The 22,998-nt window shown below is 39.9% G+C and overlaps 1 protein-coding gene across 13 annotated transcripts in view; it reads left to right on the top strand.

The window, feature by feature from the left end:
• CDKAL1 (CDKAL1 threonylcarbamoyladenosine tRNA methylthiotransferase) overlaps positions 1 to 22,998 on the top strand; it is a 572,751-nt gene that overhangs the window by 440,107 nt on the left and 109,646 nt on the right. The window lies entirely within an intron of this gene.

Here is a 22,998-nt window from a genome sequence, read left to right as displayed (position 1 = left end):
AACTTCCTTTTAATTGTAATATGCTAAGGTATAATGATACATATGTTCATGTCTAAATTTGAAACTGTATTCCTGGATTTAGTATTATAGCTCTCACTCACCTCTTACAAATATAATTATGAGAGGTGAATCTTATAAATTGACAGTGAATCTTATAAAATCGACACGTGGTAAGTTTTTTAAAGCTTGTTCCTCTTGAATACATTGGTTAGCTTGTAATACACATTAAGTTTTGAAAAATGTGATTACTAATGGATTATCTGTTGATTCTGGAGGTTTCATAGCAGGAGGTTTCTTTGTTAACAGAAAGCTTGATGGGTATTCTGAGGAAGAAAAAAATACCCAATAATTCAAGAGTTTGTTCCTTTAAGCAAGCACAAGTGATTTGTTACAGTTTTTCTGCAATCTGTGGTTTGCTTTTCTGGCACTCCTGTTTTGTGAAGCTCTAAGTATTTGTGCAGTTGGAAAACATGGAATTTTTAACAAGTAATAGTGAGATGTCTGTCTTGTCATTCTTACTAGTATTTTATGACCCCGTGTGGAACACAGAAATGTGTGTCAGAAATAGGGATTTAAGCGACTAAGCAACTAGTCGAGTAGTGACTTGACAACCTGATAAACCTACGCTTATTGGCTAGTCAAGTCATTACTCAACTTAGTTGCTTTCCCCCTCCCCTGCCTTGCTACCTCTGTATCAGAGGCAGTAAGGTGGGGAACAGGAGCCAGTGTTGGGAGAGTCAGCTTGAAAGCCGGTTCTCCCCAGCACTGTCTCTACAGGGGAGGCACAGGCGCAGCAGAAGACCAGGCGCAAGCTGGGACTGTGCAATCCCGGCTTGCACTGGGTCCCAGACGCTGTGTTCTGCTTTTTAAATGTAGTAAGAGCCTGAAGTTCCAACTAGGGATGTTAAATACTCGATGGAGAGCTCTTTTCTTGAATATATTTTAATGTATTGAATAATTTCATGCCATTTGTTACTATGGTATTTCCATACCAACCAGTTTCTTGTGCATTGGCAAATTTTCAAAAGCATCAAAAATAGGTATATGCTTGTTAAAGTTATGTATGTTACATCCCTCATTTTGAAATGCCTTTTTTTACAGATAGTCTTCTATCACTTGTGTTTCTGATAATGCAGGTGTTATGTTCTGGTGGAAATTGGCAAATGTTATAAGTAAAAAATTAGTGACAGGATTTCTCATGAGAATATTGCATTTTGAAGCGGTTTAAGGTAAATGTAATGGTAGATCAATTAAGATCTAATAAAGACAATCAACTGAAGAGCCCAAAGCTTTGATACTCTTCTTTTCTAAATTTTCCTGTGCTAAACACTTCTTTTTATTCATAGCACAAGGAAATTCCATTATTCTTTTATTAGCACTCTTAATGGAGCTTGGCCATTTGTAACTCCTGCTGCCTTCCTGTTCATATCCTTTGTGGCATTATATCAAAGTATCCTCAAATGATTTTGGCTTCAGTTGTGAAGACTTATACCCTCCGTTACAAATTAGTCATCAGACAATGTGGAACTGAATATAAATGCTTAGATATATTTCCTTTTGAACTTTGTTTTTGGACCTTTAATAAATTATTAAAAGTAATAGAATTGCTTCATGAGTGATTTTTAAACCTCACAGGGTTTACTCTTTTGGCACCTTCATGCATGGCTCATGTATACGAGTGTGTGTGCATGAAAGAGTAAAAAGCTACAAGAGAAGAAATGGAAGTGTAAGGGGAGACTTTTCCCTTCCCATTTTTTAAAATTTCTGCCTAGGCAGGTTTTCCCCAGTGCAATTCTCTCCCCATTGGCAGTGGGCCTAGAGAACCAGCTGCCAGTGTTCTGTCTGCATGCACTTAGTTTCCAGGAGCCTTTTGTTCTAATATTGACAACAATAAAATTCCTAATTTTTCATTTTAATCACATCAATCGAAATTGTATGGATAGTTCACATAAATGTCATAGTTCACAGCCAGAAGGCACTGCCAGATCATTTAGTCTGACCTCTTGTGTATCCCAGGCCACCAACACTATCCAACACACACATACTAAATGCAACAACCAACTGCAATGAGATTAAAACCTGTACTTTGTAAATTAAGATTTCTGTTTTACAAACAAAGACTAATTGCTGCATTTAAACGAGTATTGCATAAAATCTGACTTATGCAACGTGTATTTTTAATTATTACCACATTTAAATGTTATATGACCCCACTCTACAGACACTCTGACTCCTGGCTGCTGAGGAATCAGTGAATATATTGGTTTTAACATGGCTCTGTTTTTGCTGTTTTTATTTATTGGTCAACTGATGTGTGCAATGTGTTTTTAGAGATTTACCAGTGTGCCTTCATTATGGTTTTGCAAAACCACAAGTTGTTCGGATACACTACAGTACTGATTTATTTGAAACACCAAAGTTCAAGGTTTATGGACAAGTTGGCTAAAAGGTTTAGCTCTCTAAAGTAGAACAAAGTGATGATCAAAAAGGGATGAATAGGAGCTGGAAGATAGGAGGAAAGACCACCAGCTTTGGAGGTTTTCACAAGACAGCCTTATGGGGTAATGCAGCATTGTTTCATTCTTTTGTGAAGGGATACACAATAGCAAGAAAAGAAATGTATATGAAAAAAGTTCATATCTGCAAGCAGGCCTTTAACCAGCCAAAGCAAGAGATGTCTATGCAATATGTTGTACCTCCTTCTGATTCAACATACCTATTCTTCTGTTTAAAAAACATTTAAAAACTAGATTTAAAAAAGTTAAAACAGCTGTTCCACAGGATTTTGCATCTCAAAATGTGTACACATTCATGCACTTTCCTGCACTGTAAAAGATTTACAGACATTTCAAAGTCAGCTCATATATTAACTGTCTTTCTCCCTAAAGGGGAGAGGCTGTTGAACTGTAGCACTTGCCTTTTGCAGGTGAGGGGAGTCCATTCTCATTTAGAAAATATAATAGAGAATTCTCAGTTGGGACATGTTATCTTTCCCAAAAAATTGCTATTGCTGCTTTCATTTTCCTCAGTTAAATAGATAGACCAGAGAGGGACCAAGGATCCCCCATGCATAATGAGGAGTGGAGGGAGAGTCCTTCCTCTTACTTTAGCAAAGGAAAGGGTTTTGTACTCCTGTCTTTAAGCCACTACTATTCATAATGAAAAAATTGATTAATTCCTGCCCCCCGTTATTGTGTACCTGAATCTAGATACACACTTGACTGTGACTTGCTCCTGCTCTATTCTACTTAGTGGCATTAACACTCTTACAGAGCTTTGCGGCTCTCTTAACTACTGTTTCACTGAAAGCTAGATTTGTAGCAGCCATCCTGAATACATGAGGGCTACGTCTACACTGGCCACAATTTCCGGAAAAGGGATGCAAATCAGGTAAGTCAGGATAGGGAAATCCGCGGGGGATTTAAATATCCCCCGCGGATTTAAATAAACATGTCCGCCGCTTTTTTTCCGGCTTGGGGAAAAGCCGGAAAAAAAGCGTCTAGACTGGCGCGATCCTCCGGAATAAAGCCCTTTTCCGGAGGATCTCTTATTCCTTTGAAGTAGGAATAAGAGATCCTCCGGAAAAGGGCTTTATTCCGGAGGATCGCGCCAGTCTAGACGCTTTTTTTCCGGCTTTTCCCCAAGCCGGAAAAAAAGCGGCGGACATGTTTATTTAAATCCGCGGGGGATATTTAAATCCCCCGCGGATTTCCCTATCCTGACTTACCTGATTTGCATCCCTTTTCCGGAAATTGTGGCCAGTGTAGACGTAGCCGAGAAGTCACTCAAAAACCTGAACCTGAAATCAGATGTATATGGCATGCTACCACCTTTCAAGTGAAAATGTAACATGTAAAATGTATCATTTGGTTAAAAAAATCAAATAATTTTATGTGTAGAACCCCCCAAAACTTTACTTATTAAAATGCCACTGAATGATCCTGTCATTGACATAAATGCTTAACCCTCTTCTGAATTTACAGTTTTGCATAGCTTTTCTAGAAATAGATTCCACCAAACTCTCCTTTTTAAGTGTTTTTATAATCCTCTGTGGAGAAATACAAAGGTCCATTTCTGGGCAATTTATTTCTATTTCTGAAATACATTTGTGCCTATGTTTATATAGGGCAAGGTCTTAAAGATTTAAAATCAGCATTCTTGGGGACTAAACACTCTGGTATGTCACTCTTTTTTAGTTACATTATCCTGTTACAGCACTATTTCTGTAGTAAGAGATCATCTGTTCTCATGAGACCCTCATAGATATGAGATGTACTTCTCAGAAGTATCACAAATGAGCAAAACTTTAAATAAATTTAACTTAAAAAAATAGGGTTTTTTCTTTTTTCCTTCAGCTACACCCTGATAACTTACAATATTTTATTTAATTTAAAAGCATGTGCTGACACCAAAAAAGACCATTGAAGTCTTTAAACTCTGCATTTTAATGATTCAGTATTGTACTGAGAGAAATGTTGACTCTCCTGTCTGTAGAGAATGCTTTCTAATGTTTTTCTCCCGAATCATACTTGTCCTTTAAAACCCGTGTCCTTGTTGTTAAAACTTGCCAAAACAGTTCTTACAACATTTTAGTGGGTCAGAACTACTTACATTTGGGGATCTTTATATGTGCTTTGGAGCCCAATACACACAAAGTGTACAGGTTCAGCACAACAGAGCCTAGCATAGCCTGTGTCATTTTTTGTTGTTGGAGGGTTAGCCCTAGTTTCATGTGTTTACACTAGCAACATTTATCCCCTCATTCGAAGGAGGCATGTGATTTATGGGTGGATGCAGGATGTCTATTTTCACATCGACATTGTTCTAGCCCTGTCAGGGCTGTTCCCCACTTTGGCACTCCAAGTGCAAAAGATGGGGGCCCGCAAAGAGCTCAAAAGAGAAAAATAAAACCCTTTGCCTCTACAGGCACTGATTACAAAAACCTTCCCCCCAGAATCACAATGCACAGATTTTGGGGGATCACTGCTACCATCAAGTGATTTTGATCCCTAAAAACCAGGGGTGAACACTTGAACCTACCCCTAGAGGTACCCTGAGCTCTTTTGCCCCAAAAGAGCTTGAAAAAAGAAAATCAAAAAACACAAGCAGCAGCCTCTAGTACAGTGTTTCTTAAACTGTGTTCCATGGCACACCAGTGTGCCGCAAGGCAATCAGAGGTGTGCCGTGGAAAGAACAGAAAAAAATCTGTTCCCCCGCCCCCCTGCAAAGCCTATAGACAGCTCCCGCTGCAGCTGTCCCCCCGATAGAATACTATCAGTATTCTTCTTATTGCCTTCCTTTCTTTCTGCTTCAGATCTACTGAATTTGCAGTGGGGCAGGAACTGGAGGCCTGGTTGGTCTGCCCTATATTTTCTCACCTTGGATAAAACCGTGATGCATAGAGCAAAGGACACTACTTCATTTTTGCTTCCTCTTACCAGTTTACATGCCTAATCATCACATCATGGACCTCAGGGTAACAGTTCCTCCCCCCATTAAATGTTCTGTCTGTGGACACATGTTGCACCTACATAATCCCTTCAGTGGAATACAGAGACCCACACAACTTGAAGAACCTTCAATTAGTAATTTCCTCTGACTCTGTGCATCTATCTAATCTATTTCTCCTAATCATGTTTTTAATAATGCCCCAACTGACCATTTATATAGGATTATAACTAAGCCATTTGAAGTCACATGAACTTTTCTCATTAGCTTGTTTAGCTCTCTATAGGCCTGATTCGGAACCTCATGAAATCAGTGAGAAATCTTCCCTTTTTGTCAGTGGACTGTAGATCAGTGCCTGTGGCTAGGATCCTGCAAACACTTAGCAACGTATCTTTAATTTACTTATGTAATATTAAAAACATTTATAATAAAATGATATGTATTGGTATGCTAGAAGATGGTAAAAGGCTATTATGAACACAGACCTAATAGAAGCTCCTGAAGGTACTAAGCACCCTTCATTTGGAGCAAATGGAGGGACCGGTTAAAAGGTTTTTTTTGTTTTGTGATAGCTGAAACAGTAGAAGCCAACGCCCAAGGCATGATTCATCATGGCAAGACTTGAATAAAGCTAAGCTATGTTACCCTGTGGATTTCCCCAGATGCTGTTTGTACATACAGGGATTAGATGGAGAATTGTTTGGTGATAATGATATGAGTCTGTGCATCAGTGAGAAGCACACAGAGATGTTGTATTTGAGTATGACCCAAGGAGGGAGCCAAGAGACAGGAAGTCAAGTAAACTGCTTCCTGTTGTTTGCTTTCATTTTGTTCAAGCAATTTGTTTATTTCTTTATACAGAAACAGGACTGCACCAAAGAAACACCTGACTCTGTCATAAGTTTCACCTCCTAACAGAAACAAACCAGCAGGGCTCCAAATCCTGGCTCACCTCTTAGGATGCAAAGGGCAACACCATAATACCACGTTGAACACCTTTAAAATTTGTGGTTCAAAAATCTGTAACTTTGATTTGTCTGTTCTTTAGTATGACTTGATTACATAGGAGAAAATGCCTAAGTACTAAGAGAATAAGTTAATGTAAGAAAACGTTTTCACAAGCATCTTACTGAAAAAGTAACCTCCAATATAGTTTCCTTACAAACTGATGCCCAGAGTATCAAGTTAGTCCCAGAAGCAATCTTTTTATTTAAAAAATAAAATGTTATATCTGACATTACTGAAAATAATAACACCACACTTAATTTTTGAAAGAAGCTTGTGGAAAATAGGAATGTAGGGTTACAGTATTATATAAAGCTAACAAGTGAAGCTTGCATCTTGTAATAATCTGCACAGTGCTACAGTTGTAGCATACCCTGATTTCTCAAGGTTCTCTCTCCTCTGCCTTATTGTTAATTAGGGCATGTCTTTACTACCCATTGGATTGAGAGGCAGCAGTTGGTCTAGCGGGAGTTTTTTTATTGTTTCTAGTATAGACATGATAAATTGACCACTTAGCATTCTCCAGTTGACTCCAGTACTCCACCAGAACAAGAATAATAAAAGGAGTCGACAGGACATCTGTCAACTTACCACTGTGAAGATACAGCAGAAAGTCGATCTGAGTACATTGACTTTAGCCATGTTATTCACATAACTGAAGTTGTGCAACTAAGATCAATGGCCCATAGCAGTGTGGACTAGGCACAGAGTTAGGATTTCCACAGCTACGGGCCTTAAAGAGTTCTCTGTTTTACACATGACCACAAGAAAAGAAATAATAGTCATAGCTTGAATAACCTCAATCAGATACTAACATGTTTTAAATGTTAAAAAAGCCCCCTTTCAAAATTGCTAAAATAGGAGAGAAAGTAGGAGCGAATTGGTTTTTGTGAGGTTAATTGTTTGTCTGTGAGTATGCATATGCAGCACAAGCAATGATCACTTTTCCTGTCTTCCATTAACTCCAAAAACAAGCACTGTATAGTATCAGAAGGCTACCACAATTTGTCAGGGCTACATTACAAGATGTAATTCAAGATTCCTAATCCTGGAGCACAGGTGCTTTGAAGTGTTTTTCTGGGAAATGAGACAAGCTACCCAGGTTATTGTCAACTGGCTTGCGCAGAGCATTGCATTGATGCCTGAAAAGAGAGTTCCCATTTAATGTAATTGATCATATGTCAGCTATGACAAAATGTTTGTGGAAATTATGATTTGTTTATTGTAACATCAAAAACAAGGCTCTGGATTTTACTCATGTGTTTTGCATGCCCAGCACTGCTCCCTGGAGCAGCTTACATAAGGCTCAGAGGTGTAGCCGTGTTAGTCTGAATCTGCAAAAGCGGCGAGGAGTCCTGTGGCACCTTATAGACTAACAGAAGTGTTGGAGCATAAGCTTTCGTGGGCAAAGACCCACTTCATCGGTCTTTGCCCACGAAAGCTTATACTCCAACACTTCTGTTAGTCTATAATGTGCCACAGGACTCTCGCCGCTTTTACATAAGGCTATTTATTCACTTGTGGTTTGTCGTGATACTTGAAAGAAGAATGAAGGAGGAACATTTGAATGATCTTATGCTACTGGCACACCTGAACACTGCTTAATGGAAAAGAAAATATTAAGATCTGAAAAGCTGCTTTTTCTTCACTTAACTTATCCACTATATTCAAGTTCATTCCCTCTTTAACATCCGAAACTGAAAATAGCAGGCGACTATTTGGGTGCGTAGGGCTGTTCAGTTTCTAAAAGCATACACAGTTTGAGGTAATAAAAAAGGTAACAAAATATTACAATGGAGATATTTGCTGAAAGGCTTGCTTTGAAAGAAGAAGGCTTATGCTGCCCTTAATTGGGTAATCAAGATGTCAAGAAGTGAACACTTAGGTAACCCAGTTACAGATATGTCTTGCATCCTAAATTAATGGGAAAAATACTGATTACCTGTCATAAAATCAGTGGTTGTTTTTGTTTTGCACCACCGATGAATACAAATATATCAAAATATTTAATATATCATTGTTTAATGTTCTAGTTTAAGACTTTAACAATTGTTAATTCTTAATTATAGAACATTAAGAAATGACTCCACTACATCCTGATAACCGAGTTGTTTGGGATTGCTCCCTCAGTTTTCAGAATAAAAAGTGGTTGCACTTCATTCAAGAATGACAGATTTGTATTATAGAAACAGTGAAACCTTTCTAAAAACTGTCTTGTCACTAGACATGCATTAAAACTAGGCAAGACTATAAGCATAGATACACGCCCACCAACAGGGGGGCTACAGAGGATCCGGAGAGTTAAAAGGGCCTGAAGCTCCCAGCTGCCACTACTCTGGCAGCAGCGGTGTCTGGTGCCCTGGGCCCCTTTGAATTCCCACCAGAGTGTGGTGCCCTGTGGCTCCAAGGGTTGGGCAGGTATGGGCGGCATTAAGACTTGACTTCCCTCGGCCCCAGCCTTTCTGCCCGAAGCCCCGCTAACCCACTTTGCCCTGGGGCCTGTGGAGGCTGTGGGCCCTGCTGCAAAGGTAACAAAATGACAGTGTATTGACTTTGAAGGTGCCTAGTGAGCTACCACAGTTAATGTTGTCATATTGTTAATGTTGTTACATAAGTATTCATTTCTTGACGTCTCTATTACTGAATTAAGGGCAGCACAAGCCCTCTTTTTTTCAAGCAATAATTTAACTAAATTAATTTGAAAAAGTATAAGTAATATTCAAATAAAATTCACAGATGTTACTAAATTGGGACTTCCCCCTCCCATCCTCAATCCAATCCCTACCGAATGAGAAATAACATAGGGAAATCTAAAACCAATAATACTAAGGGTAAAATATACATCATGAAGATCAACACAGAAAAATATGTGGAAAAATAACCAAGAACACACCTTCTTATGGGGTGGGAAAACCTCAGAGGTAGTAATACGAAAGGAGATCACCATAAATGTGTCTATGTTCTTGTGGAAGGTCACATTGCATGTCAAGTGCACTGATGTTACCAGGTTTTGTATTCCTCCATTGCCAAAGTATGTTCAGAAGTGATTTTACATCTTACACTGAATCCACACACTCCATTAATTTTCTAGCTCACATGTTAATTCCTTGTTTTTAATATTGTATCACTTTTTCTTTTCTAATGCATGCTTTAAAAAACAGGTGTTTTTCCTCTGACTTTGTGTCTCAGTAATAGAAGTATTCGACTAGGGAATCTCCTCCCCTCTCTGAGCTCTTCAGAAAACCAGGCCTTTTTGCATAAACCCTGGCTGATATCAAGTAGCAGCACAGAAAATGTCTTGCAGGGGCTTGGGATGTTTATAAAATAAGACAAATTTTTTTGCCACGTAGGTTAGCTCAAGCTCCAGCAGCATATAATAAACCCTGTGGCGAACCAGATGTCATAGTTTAACAAATGACTAAACCTTGTGGGGCTTATTTAAACATTTAAAGTCTTTCCATATGAAATAGAAAACCTTTGAATTGAGAATTTTCTTCTGTGTTATGTTGCTATAGGACTTCATCCAAGAAAAGGGTCAAACATATTTCAGGTGAAGGCCCTGATCAGATTTTCCCAAGCTGTAAACGGTCAAAGTTGGGTTCAATTACATCTTCCACTTTTATACTTTGTATTCTTGGCAATGAATGCATTTTTACAATTTTGATATTTGTTTTAACCTCCGCTATGTGATGTATTCCATTGTGCACATGAGGAGAAGGTAGAAGAAAGTGTTCATTATCAAACAGTAAAAAAACAAAATGATTATGAGAAGCTATTGGGTCAGTTTGTTTCAGTTAATCTGTGAAAGGAATTCAGATAAAAACTCTTCGGGTACGTATATGCTACAACACTATTTCAAAATAACTAGCGCTATTCCGAAATGACTTAATCCGCATCTACACAGCAGTTATTTCAAAATAGTGTCAAAAGAGTGTCAAGCTGGAGGACTTTTTACTCCTCCGACTCCTGTAACCCTCATTGTACGAGGAATAAGGAAAGTCTGACGAAGAGTGCTCTATTTCAAAATAAGTACTGTGTAGACACTCCCTATTTTCAAATGAACTATTTTGAAATAAAATGTGCAATTGATGTAGTTCAATTTGCATAGCTTATTTCAAGTTAAGCCTTGCAGTGTAGACACACCCTTCTACACAAAAAATAAAGTTGTTACCCCTTTGCTTTACCTCCTCACATTGTTTAGTCCGTAAACTTAACATAAGATCAAATGCTAGACATTAAAAGACAGCGGAAGCTATAATGCCTCAATATTCCTGTTAGGTAAAGATTTCAAAAAGTCATTTAGTCCATCTCCCTGTACTGAGATAGGATTATACATATCTGAGCCTTCTTTGACAGGTGCTTATCTAACCTGTTCTGAAAAAGCTGTAGGGATGAGGATTTTACAACCTTTCTTGGCAATTAATTCCATTGTTCATCTGTCTTTGTAATTAGAAAGTTTTCGCTAATATCCAATCTAAATCTCCTTTTTACTGCAAATTAAGCTGATTATTTCTTGTCTTATCCTGTAAACATGGAGAACAATTGACCACTCTCCTCTTTGTAATAAACCTTTATGTGTTTAAAGGCTGCTATGTCTTCCCTTTGCCTTCTTTTCACTAGACTATGCATGCTCAATTCTTTCAACCTTTCCTACTGGTCATGTTTTCTAAACCTCGTATCATTGTTGTTGCTCTCCTTGGAATTCTTTCCAGTTTGTTCACATCTGTCTTGTGAACAAGAATTGGACACAGTACTCCCGCTGAGGCTTCACCTATTCCCAGTTAATACTTCCTAGAATGGCATTTGTTTTTTCCTCAGCAGCATTACACTGTTGACTCTTATTCAATTTGTGAGCCATTATAATCCCTAGTTCCTTTTCTACAATACTGATGCCTAGCCAGTTACTCCCTATTTTGTATTTGTGTATTTGGGTGTGTTTTTTTTTCCTTTCTAAGTGTAGTACTTTATACTCGTCTTTGAAAAATTGGTCTGATATCAATAAGAAATTTAATAATTTATCAGGATCGGTGTATTCTAATTCTGTCCTCCAAAGTGCTAGCCACCCCTCCCCAGTTTGGTATCAACTACACATCTGAATGCTTTCGTCTAAATCATAAATAAAAATAGTTGAGCACATACTTAAATTCTTTACTCCATTGGGGCCTCAGATTGTGACTAGGTTGAACAGGTTTTATTGTCACTCGCTAAGAGATGCAAAGCTGGTATGTGTTTTAATTTAAACATAAAATGACAAAACTCATTTACATTTTTCAGATGCATATGCCATCCATTTAAAAAAAATACTCTCTTGCATTCGAGTATCTTAACCTTACCTTTCACCACAAACGCCTGTACAAATTATCTGTCTGTACATACACAGAAAATTTCAACTGAAATGCATCCTTCTCTGGAGCAGAAGGTAACAACTGAACAAGAGCTAACAGCAAACATTCTGGAGAGGAATTTAGGAATACTCTATTTCAAACTGCAGGGCACACAGAATATAATTTACCCAGCTTGACCAGGGCTTATGCCTCTGAAAAATACCACAAGATCTTTAACAATCATGATTGGTCAGTGTGTTATTCAAAAGATGGAACACTACCCAGGCCCTTAATATAGCTGGGTAGTTTGCTACCATTGTTGCTTAGAAGGAAGCATGCTATTTACTGAAACCACTTCCTTCAGCAGCCTTGTTATTTCTTGGAAGCCTTCTGTTCAAGCCATGACCAAGCCTAACCCTGCTTTGTTTTTTAATCTGATAAGATAGACAAGGTGAATGAAGTAATGTATTTTATTGGATCAGCTTCTGGTAGTGAGAGAGACAGTCTTTTGAACAACACAGAGCTCTTTTTCAGGTCCAAGCTCAAAAGCTTTTCTGTTTCACCAACAGAAGTTGGTCCAATAAAAGATCTATGTCACCCTCCTTGCCTATCTGATATCCTGAGACCAACACAGTTATAAAAATGCTGCAAATAACAAATCTGAACTACTTCAGTTCTGTTTTGACTGAAACATCAGCAATTCCAGATATCGGGATCTAGTATTTATTCATAAGACAGCATCTAACTTCCATCTTTCTTTCCTTAGAAATCAAAACTATATTTGTCATCATTTTAATACTGTCTATGCAAAGATCTTATTTGTTTTACCCAAGCCTGAGGTTAAACTTGGCTCGTAGAGTCCAAAATTATCTGCTCTGCCTGCTAATTTATTTATTTCTATGTTAAGTCTTACATCACTGATAAGGCAGCAAGTTCTGTTTTGTTGTCAGAGAAAGTTGAAGAATAAACTTGAGGGAGGCATCACAGGAAGCCCAGCTCTGGTCAGAGCCAAAGAATTTATTGCTACATGATTGCTCTGATCCTGTTTTTCTCCACTCAACCCACCACACCTCTAACTATCTATAGAGTATAGCACTAGAGCTGTGGAGGAATTACTGACTTTAGAACAAGCTTTTCTCTTGATCCAGGACCTATCCTTTCCAGTTACTTCTGCTGGCCTGGGAAGATGATTTGACCTATTAGAGGAGGATTATAGTAATTTCATGAACTATCGGTGAACGAGGGGACTAGTTTATTACAATTATTTTCTTCATGGAAATACTGTTTTATTGCTTTTGTAAGGATTTTTAGAAATACTCAATTGTTCCAATATTGTACTAAAAAAAACCATTTCAATTAATTGAAGATGCTTGGTCTTCAGCCTCTAGTCTTGTGTCTCACAACAAGCTGCAGGTTTTAATATCATGTTGCATGTAAACTCTGGGGGTATTCTGTTGCTTAATTGTGTGCTTGTGGTGGTGATATCCAGACATACATTCTCAAATCTGGGAACTCCCATAGGTACCTGCTATGGAAAGTATCATTCTGTAGCGAAGTATATACAGCCTTAACATAAAAGATGAATATCTTACTGTTACCAGCATTTTGGGGAGCTTGATTTTTTTATCATCTGAAAATGAATTTAGAATAATCTCTGTTATTGTGGGGAACAAGTTTGTGTGTATTTGCTTTCCAGTGCAGCCCTGAAAAGCTCTTGCTTTTTAAATGTAGTGCTTGTTTACATCTGTTTATTTTTTGTTTGTAATATCTCTTCTCTTGGTTTGAATTGAGCTAGTCCAGCATGATTATTCATAGTTTGTACATAAAACATGCAGTTCATGGTTGTCTATCTAAACTGTCTGTGTAGGTGATGCACACAATATACTATATTATATATGCTCACCATTAATGGATTCCAATTGTTGGCCTCACCTGCTCTATGTCTGCTAATCTGTCCTTTCCTGGGCTACTTATAATATTTCAAATGTCCAAATATTTAAAAAATGTAAACCATCAGCCTTCCATAAAATTTATTCTTGTTTAATCTAAATGTAGATGGTCTCTCCCACAGTTACACTGTACTGAGTTCCATAGTGGGAGTTCTGGACCTGTGGCAGGTTTAAATCCAATATTTTCTGTGACCCCCTCAGGACTAGAAATGGGAGCACTGTATCATTTTAAAGGGGAGAAAGGAAGGTTACCAGCTTCTCAGAGGCAGGCATGCATTTTCTAATATCTGTGAGATATTGATCTTTAAAGATGAGACATTTTAATGTAGAGAATGTTGTTTCAGGTACCTTTTGAAGTATTTTAAATTTATTAGCTTTAGTTTTTCTCTCGCTCTTTGGGTTTACAGAGAAAGAAAGCTAGGGAAATAAATTACTAAGATTTTTTTAAAACTCTCAGAAGCATTTTTCTGAAACATATTTTTGTGTAAAATGTGATATATGCAGAATGCAAAATAGCGGTGGTGTGATGTAAAGTTTGTCAGCATACATGAATAACTCAGCCATGCTAAAGTTCTGCTGACAAAAACTTAAAATCTTTATTTCACACTGTCATGTATTTCTGAGAAAGGGTATGTGTATATGTGTTGAGGGCTGTTGTACATTCTCACACAAACTGCATTATTTAAGAAGCTCACTTATGCTAAATTATTCTCTTTAAGTGCCTTTTATTTTTACAAAATTATTCTTCATTGTAAAACTTTCTCGTTATAGAAACTCATCAGATATAAGTCATCTTTATTGTAGGTAGCAGGCTCCAAACTTGTTTTTCTTGGCATGCTTATAGAAAGTGTACATTATAAAATCAAAAATTTGAGGTTATTCATAAAACCTGTTCAGGTGAAGACATTAGATGCCAATTCACGTGTCAGAAAGACAGTGGCAGCTGCTTTGTAAATGTATGGCAATATCCCATATTAAATCAAATGGGAAATGGACAGTTTGACAGATACTGTCATCAGTGTATACATTATTAAATTCTTTGAAGAACCCACTTTTAATTTTTTATCCAACATGCATTAGGTTTGCCTTACAGAGTCCTCTACAGTCTGAGCCCACGGCAATGAATATTATTTCTCCAATTTTTGCCTAACAAAGCATGAGTCGTGTCTGCCAGTTCCTTGGGGACAGCACAGCCATGTTTATGGCTTCCTCTATATATTATGGGCTAGAATCTGTGAACAGAATTTCCATTTGTGCGCACATCATTGTAGCTAGCACTCAGCGGTCTTTTCATTTTGATTGATGGTTCTGGTTTTGCACCATCTGGCTTCTGATAGGCTGCATTAATCATATCCTGAACTGAGAAAGGATAGGCATAATTATTTAGTGTGTATATTGTAACACCTGTTGTTAATACACCCTGCAGAAAACAACAGATATCCATACCTGATTTTTTTTCTATACATGTGTATTTCAGTACTTATTATTGTTAAATCCTATTGTTTTAATTTTGTTTTGCTTTCTAAAATAGAGTCTCATAGTACTTGCCTTTCTGCAACTGAACATCCATACAATTTTGGACATCTGGGCTGCATTCCTGAGTCCATACCTCATGAAGGTGGACCATTGTTTTGACACTACATGGTCTAGCCACACCCATTTTGTCTCTGCTTCCAGAGCCTCTGCAGCAGCAGAAGTGGTGGTTTCTTTTGCTCCCACACTTACTCCTTGTCTCTTAACTTTTTTTGCCTCCTTCATAGTTAACCCATGGAGTTTAATCCTCCCTGAATCTCTCCTACAATTGCCTGTCCCTCATACTGGCATGGCAATGTGGCCATGAAAGCACCATGTCAAATCCAAATGATACTCTGTATAGCAGCTCTCCCAGATGGTGAGTTGTTTCCAGCCTGCACTGGAAACAGGCCCGAGAGAGAGAGAGAGGGGGAGATTCCTTTCACTCTTCATTCTCAAAGAGGCACCAGCAAAGGGACAAGAGATTGCTGAAGGCAAAAGGGGAAAATTTAGAGCCATAGAAAGTTTCTATATCAAAATGATGGGCAAGCTGGGGCTCCATCTGTGGTCTGCAGACCCCTTGTATGCCTCCTCCCTCACTCACCTCTTGTGCACTTGGGTACTGGAGCCCATACTTCCTACTTCTCCTTCTCTCTCTCAGCACTTTCACAGTGCCATGAATCCACTGATTTGCACTCCATCCCTACTCCTCACCCTCCCACGTTTCCTCCCTCCTTCCCTCCCTGAGCTTGAATTCTGTGAATCAGTTGATCCCAGTGGATCATAGCCTGCAGGTCACCACTGGTGATGGAGGGCCACTTATGCAGCCCTCTCACTATTCTTGGTTGGCCAGCACTGGTCCAGAAGGCCTGCAGCTTCCTTTAATTCCAACACTTGTTATGACAAAGATTGCATAGTTCTGAAACTAGGGATGTTTCCCATTCCCTAGAGGAATGATTTTCATCATCAGATAAGTGGATCAGGTAAATAGTGAAACAGGGATACTCTCGAACTACATGCTCTACTTCATCTAGTCTTCATCCAGTCACCCAGCTCCAATGACCCGTAAAAGGCAATCTGAACCAGAATGAAATATCTCATCTTCTGGATATGAAAGTGATGGAGAACATTCCCTCAGAAGAAAGATTATCTTGTTCTACTCCATCTTCTTCATGGTATAAAGGGCGTAGAGGTAGGCATGTAAGAGTTTAGCTGGTAAACTGATAAGCATCAGTTAATCATTAAACTGCATGGTGAGCAGCCAGGATCCTCACAGTTATCCATGTAACTGATATAATTGGTATCGGTTACATGGTTACAAATTTTTAATTTTTTTATATCCCTATACAGAGGGTATCAAGTCATTCTTGAATTCAAAAGGCTCATCAAGTAGAAGAAGAAAAAAACCATTTTGTATGGAGACCCTGGGCTTTACTGTGTCATCCCTCCCTATCTTTGGCTCCTTGACTTCAGTAAATCTAATGGACGCATATCTACATATCCCCATCTGACTGCACACAGGGCCGTATCTTGGAGAGTGAATCACTTACAGGTACATGACTTCATCCTCAGTACCAAGAAAAGTTATCTGGTTCCATCCAGAAAGTTTATTATCTTGCTCCAGATCTGCAAGGGGCCCACCATAACCATATGCCTCTAACTTCTAGGACTTCCACTGCTGTGCACAGGAATGCATGGGCATACTCATGCATCAGAAGTCTTCAAGCCTTCATAATAAAGGTATGGTACCACGCCCCAGTACACATGAAAGATCTGTTATGGGTCTGAATTCCTTACAGTGCTGATTAGACCACAACATCATCCACAAAGTCTTGACCCATCTGCTTTACAGATCCTTTAATATTCACAACTAATGCCAGGCAAGATGATCACTTGGAGACCCAAAGAGCCATGAAGATGAAGCATAAATCTCCACTAGCTCTGTGAAGGTTCTAGTTCATCCATAGGAAGACCTACATCTTTGTTCAGTCAGATGGTAAGACTAATGCTGTATATTGAAACAGTCAAGCAGAAACCAAGGGGTCTGGTAATAAAAATAATGAGGTAAATGGAACCATTTCTCCTTTCTCTCAGGGATCCCCATCAAAAGGGACCAAAAGGAAGACTGGCTCAGCAAGTGCAGGATTAACAGCTCCTAGAGATGTCTGAATGAGGAGGATTTTTATCTCATTGTTCCAGTGTTTAACATTTCTTCAACTTATATGTTCACAAATCATATGACTGCAGAGGCCAAAACACTTAAATAGGGAAGCAAATCCTGGATCCCTGGGAACAGATTCCTTATCACACAGTTGATGGTAGAGGATTTTGTATATGTGTGTGTTTCCACTGTTTCCATTACTGAAAAAGTTGGTCCAGAAAATAAAACAAGAACAGGCAACAGTAATAGAGATTAACTCCTTAGTGGCTGAGGAGACCTTGATTCCTGAGGATACCTAAGAGGGCTGATGTTCAATGCTTGGCTTGATGGAGTTAAGGGCCTTATTGTCAATCATGAATGGCTCCAGCTGGCTCCTCCCAATATTTTGGTGTCAAATAGTGGTCACCGCTCATTATGTACTTTGTTTTTAAATCGCTTCTCCAGTGTGACCTTTGTTATGTGCAGTAGATGGCTTGCAACCTCATTGGGCTTAACCAGTGGGCACTCTTGACTTGGAGGTTCTTGAGCAGTGCCCATCTGGTGGATCAGGTTCCAGCAATTCCAGCTAGAATAGGTGAAGTCAAGCTTTTCTGTAGATTCTTTCCACTGAGTGAGTCTGGCAGTGTCCAGAGACATACACAGGTGGTCAGAGAGGTCTGGGTTTCCAGATAATTCAGATTTCCTGAATAAAACTTGGCATTTAGCACTCAGGCAGGTGTGTAAATAGTTCACCCTGAGGCATAGCTGAGTATGCAGCTTTGAAAATAGCTCCTTGGAATTTATGGTAGGCGTTATCAACTGGGATACGACATGATCAAATGATAACTACATTTTCAGTGCATTGGAGAACTTTTCCCAGTCTGCCTTAGGGAAATTGCACCAGCACTTGATGGAGCTCCGAATGATGGATAGCTGGAACTTGACATGAATGAGTGACAGTCTATGCTGGCTATGAAGGAAGTTATCAAGTGCTGTATAACTCACTGGTTGTGAACAGCCATCCAGCAAAGTGACCCAGCAAATACTCAACCATCTGGATGACAGAAATGTGATGCATTGTTTTGCATCTTGAATCCACACACAGTTGTTGTTGCCCAGTCTATTATTTGTTCTTTGTCTCTACCCCCACACAGAGTGGAACCATCCAGTTGGAGTCCAGCAAAAATTATAGCCATTCTGAAGCTGGGCATGTGTGTCAACTTACTGCCTTTGCTGTCGGTATGTTTCATGGTTTGATCCTTCAATGAATCACTCTAGATTTGGACAACGTCTTGCAGGTCGAGCAGACAGAGTTCAGAAATGGACACTACCCCTGTGATCAAGTCCTAGCTATGGCCATCTTTACTGAAAATGGTTTTCAACAAAATATAAATATGGGAGTCATCTTTTAGGATTTGACAGCTACTTATGACACAGCTTGGCACAGAGGCCGTTTGTTTCAACTCTCTTGAGTTACCTCGCATTGGGTGGTTGGATAGTAGAGCTCCTTCTCCCAAATAGGCAGTTTAAGAGCACACATGGGCAACCACAGTAGCTCTTGGAAGTATCAGATTAACTGCTTTCCTCAAGGATCAGTAGTTTCACCAATACTGTTCAGTGTGTACATCAACAACCTGTCAGCTATGCTTTTACACAAGTTTATCTGTGCTAACTAGCAACATCTGCTGCAGCTGCTAAACTCAGTCCTCCTCAGAAACTGACGAGGTCTTGAATGATAATATGACATTTATGGCAGACTATTGTAGTCAATGGTACCTGTAGCTGAGATTTTCCGAGATGGTGGATTTCATCTGCATAATGCAAGCACAAGCCACAAATTAAATGTTTTCTCAAAAGCCAATGACTACAGCAGGGCTACTCAACATGTGGCCCACAGCCCGTTTGTTTGCGGCCCATGGGGGGATTTGGGTATATGCGGGGCTCAACATGCAGCCTGCAGGTAGGATCCTTTGAGCATAGCTTCCACTGGAAACACGCTCCACAACGACGAGTCAATATAATGGTCTTCTGTTGATATGCGTTTTAGTAGTTAAATTCCTGGACTGTCATTGCTCATTGAACGTGCTATCACATGGGTAGAAATCAGGCAAATATTGCATTTTATTAATAACAGCTGAACTGACTTAAATGGGGCCTGTGTTTTGTGTCGTCTTGCCTTAATCTTTGTATTCATGCCCGTCATCTGAAGAGTGGGTTTTGCCCATGAAAGTTCACGATACCATCTACATGTTTTGTTAGTCTGTAACAGGAAAAACTTTAAAAAAACCAAATAGTCTAGTAACACCTCAAAGACTAACTCGGCTACCCCTTCTGAGATGTGAAAGAAACTATTTGCATATACTTGCATGTATATACAGCTGGTCCCCGAGTTGCGAACGGTCAACTTACAACCGTTCACAGTTATGACCCAAGCTGCCATAAATAGTGGACCCCGAGTTACAAATTGCTTGGTCCTTAACTGGTTCATAAGTCGGGAAGAGGCTGTACAACCACACTTAAATTACCGCCCTCAGCATGTGCTGTGACTATCATTGTGGCCCCCGATGTTTCTAAAGTTGAGTAGCCCTGGTCTACAGCATGATCTAAATCCCATTTACATCCGTGTGACACTGGACAGGTCAGTGGTGTACTACAGTCACTTGAAGATGGTAGCCAAAATCAGCACTCAAAAAAAACAAAACCTCAGAAAATTGTCCAGTTCAACCTGGAGTGCAAGCATCCAGATGCATAGAAATCAGCCTCTACTATTGCAATGGCAGAATATTACACTCCTTGTGGGTGTCACTTGTCTAACATGAGACTGATCAATGTAGAGCAGTGGTCCCCAATATGGTGCCCGCGAGTGCCATGGCGCCTGCGGGGGCTTTTGTGTGCGCCCGTCAAGTGCTCGGGGCTGGCCTGGCCCCGGGCACGTGGCACATGCATGGTGCCGGAGGCAGCCCCGGGCTCATGGCGCATGGTGAGCGCCGGCCCCATGAGCGCCGCGGATTGGCCGCCCGCGCTCTGGGCGCACGGTGCATGGGGGGAGCACCAGCCCCGGGCACGGCGCTTGGGGGGGGGGGCGCCGGCCCTGGGCGTGCGGCGCTTGCGGGGGGGCACTGGCCCCGGGTGCATGGTGCATGGGGGGCCCCGCCCCCAGGCACGCGGCTATGGGAGGCCCCGCCCCCGGGTGCGCAAGCGTCCCCGCCCTCTGGCGCCCGGCGGGCGAACAGCCACACCCCCTGGCGCCTGGCAACCTCAAATGGTTGGGGACCACTGATATAGAGCTTAACAAAGCCGTGCACACTGTTACCAGTACAAATGCAACTCCATTGCTATGGCTGCCAGTACTTTATAACATAGTACCCTATATTCACTGTGAGGAGACTTCTGTGATGCTGCTGGCCAAGATCCTTAACAGAAATGATCTGTCTTTGTATTCAGTCCTCGTCAACCACCTGCCTGTTCAACTGACTTCTACACACCCTTTATGGTCACTTAGACCACTACAGGACATGCCACTACAGGATGGTGAAATCTACTTGACACGAGTGGTCAGCAATGATGATTATTAATCACTGTCTTATCATTGCCCCAACAATCTGTCTGCTGGGTTTTGATTTGCCAAGGCAACTGTGGGCATCTCTGAATCAGTTTCAAGCAGGAGAGGGCAACAGTACAGCTAATCTCTGTAAATGGGGTTTTTCTAATGATCCATGATGCAGCTGCAGTCAAATGTCAGGCTGTCTCATAACTTTGACAAGTGCCCACTGACTTACTTTGACAGTGGGTTACCAGCTCTTTACCTGGTTGATGATGATGCCATCATTTATTGGACACATTGCACGTACTCTGAGAGACTAGAAGGTCTTGGTCCAGCCTCCCTAGTCATTTGGACATAGCTTTCATTTAAGGCTGTATCCATAGTAAAAATATCTTCCATCTAGTCCAGATTCATCAAGCTATGCTAAGAATACAATGCAATTCCCATAAATCCTGGAATTCCAACCCTTCTGGACTGTCTCTAAGAAGGCATAGAGAGGAGGCCTTCTGCCTAGTATAATTGTGTGACAGGTGTCTGTTCTTAGTAGTATGCTATTCACAGGAGCCTCTGGCTCCCTGTCAGATAATACTCAGATTATTTTGAGTAGTCCAATTAGCAAGACCAATACGGGACCTTCTGCTAGTTTTAAGCGCCCTAATAAGCAGTCCAACTGGGCTTCTGACTTCAGAGTCAAGTGTTTCATTTTCCACTGAGACTTATTTCTGAGAGGTAGTCATGTCTACCAAGCTAGTGTTGAAACTTGCAGCCTAATCTCTAGAGGAGTTCCACAAGATCAAGGTTGGGTTTAGGACACCGCAATCCTTCTTAAGGTAAATTCTTCCTTCCTTCAAGACAGGTTGTGCTTCTTTCATTCTGTCCAAAACTACAACATCTGTCTGAACCACACTTCAGATGTCAGAAAACCATTGAAAATCTATTTCAAGCATATAAAAGCTATGAGAATATCAAATTCCTTAATTTATGTGTTTCTACTCAAATGCCAGGGACTTAAAGCTTCTAAGTTCTCCATTGCTAAATGATATATTGCGGAAGCCTACAAATCATTAGAGCTTCCTATCCTAGAATGGATCAAGATGCCCTCCATGAGATCTTTATCAGCCTCATTGGAAGAATGAGCAAATATATCCATTTTGGAAATTTGAAAAGTAGTAATATAGTCTACAGTAAATACCTTAATTGAGCACTGCAAAGTGGGGCTTCTATCTTCTGCAGAGGCGTCCTTTTGCAGGAAGATGCTGGAGCTGACGGTGCAGAAATAATACACACTTTTGACAAAAAGAGGGTACTACTTTCCTACTAAACTGTTTCATAATCCTCCCAGTATCACTATTCGCTACTTTCCAAACATTCAGAATAGTGGCAGATGCTGGTCTGCAGAAAGGAAAATTTCTTACCAATACTTTTCTTCCTGCTAGCAACGTCTCCCACAATTCTGCCCATCCTAGACAGCTCAGAACCAAGGATCAGATATTAAGTGGAATTATCACCATTTGACTTTCTTCTTTGGTCTAATTTTCACAATTATTTTGTTATCTCTGGAATATTTGTTAATAATTTTATGCAAATGGGAATTATTCATCTGGCATAAAAAAGGAGCAGAGTGGGTATGGGAGACCATGTGACACCAAAATATTAATCCATCTCTGTGAGCTACAGAGAGAAGAAAGCAGCCCAGATGTGACACTGCTAGCAGAAAGGAAATTACTGGTAAGAAATGTTCCTTTTGTAGTCACAACTGTCTTTTAGCTATTCCAGACTTGACTTAACATCTTTTTTTAAAATCTTAGTACGTTTTATATACCTCTATTTCTGCTGCTCTAGTAACTGTGTGAAAGAATTGTAAAGCGAAATGCTTGCCTTTGCTCTCAGTAAATCTATTCACCATGCAGCTAAATATTATGGTTTAACAGACAATAGTTTCTGAAGTGGTGTGCAACTACCTGGATGTTCAATATTTTCAATTTGTGTTGCATTCTGGAATATGTTTCAAATGATTACATGTAAACTCACATTTTTGGGAAGCCTGGAAGTATAAATTATATACAAAGATGTACA

This window comes from Pelodiscus sinensis, chromosome 2 (genome assembly GCF_049634645.1).
Source record: "Pelodiscus sinensis isolate JC-2024 chromosome 2, ASM4963464v1, whole genome shotgun sequence".
NCBI lineage: Eukaryota > Metazoa > Chordata > Testudines > Trionychidae > Pelodiscus > Pelodiscus sinensis.
The sequence above is the reverse complement of the archived record's forward strand: the minus strand, read 5'-3'. Positions and strand labels throughout refer to the sequence as shown.